The following is a 1,167-nucleotide window of genomic DNA, read 5'->3' as shown; positions in this document are numbered from 1 at the left end:
GGATCTCTTGATCAATATGTGCCATAGTTTGCATTTCAGAAGTAACATTTTGCATATAAGTGTTAAACTGCTAGGCGGTCTGAATAGATTGGGAGAGAGCTATAGCGGCGGTAGCCGCCGTAGTGGCAATGGCAGTGGCTGTGATAATAGAGGCTATGAGAATTCCAAGAAACCTTTTAGTTCGTATTTTCTGTAATGCATTAACAACCTGAGCGAGGGGGGAACTATCTTGCCAAGGGCGTATAAGGTTAACGGGCAGCCAAAGGTGGCTTTTTTGTCGAAGAACAAATACAGAATTGATGTTAAGAGTGGAGACATTTTGCCTGGACAGATATGGAGTAATCCAAGTAGAGCCACTGGATAATGTTAATTGAAAAGAGGCATTTATTTTAATGCTATCCGGAGGACTAGAAGTTGTAGCAAAAATGTATGGTCGAGACGTGCATCTAAGTACAGAATCATTATGGTCATGGAGGGTCCATTGTAATTTGGGGAGTGGGTTCTTGGCATCCTTTGTCCCTCTCAGAAAGGTTCCTGAATGGAGAGTTCTTTTATAAAAAGGGAGACCTAATTGCCAAGAAAGGATTTTTAATGGGGAAAAATGCGTAGTTGAATAACGTAAGCGAAGAATGGATCCAGCTAGGTCAGGGTTCCAGGACTTAGCATGTCCTAGGTAATGGTATGGGGTTGCCCACTGCCAAGTAGAGCGATTTGGTAATAAAATTAAACCTTAAGGGCCCCAATTTTCTAGGGAAATGTTGAAAGGGAGAGAGTATGAAGAAAAGTTACCAGAGACAAGGAGCGAATCAAGTTGTTCTGGTTTGGGATGGGCTAGGAGAATGTCGTCCATATAATGATATATAAGACATGAGGGAAAGGTCCTTCGGACTGGCTTAAGAGCCTTATCAACATAATATTGACAGATAGTTGGACTATTTACCATGCCCTGTAGGAGAACAGTCCACTCATAACGCTGCATAGGATGACAATTATTCATAGAAGGAACTGAGAAGGCAAATTCAGCACAGTCATCGGGATGGAGTGGGATGGTAAAAAAACAATCTTTAAGATCAATAATAATAATATTATATGTTTGAGGAATACAGGCCGGATTGGGAATTCCTGGTTGGAGAGGTCCCATAGGGACAAGACGTTGATTAACAGCCC

The sequence above is a fragment of the Trichechus manatus genome, unplaced genomic scaffold, assembly GCF_000243295.1.
Source record: "Trichechus manatus latirostris isolate Lorelei unplaced genomic scaffold, TriManLat1.0 scaffold00029, whole genome shotgun sequence".
Taxonomy (NCBI): domain Eukaryota; kingdom Metazoa; phylum Chordata; class Mammalia; order Sirenia; family Trichechidae; genus Trichechus; species Trichechus manatus.
The sequence above is the reverse complement of the archived record's forward strand: the minus strand, read 5'-3'. Positions refer to the sequence as shown.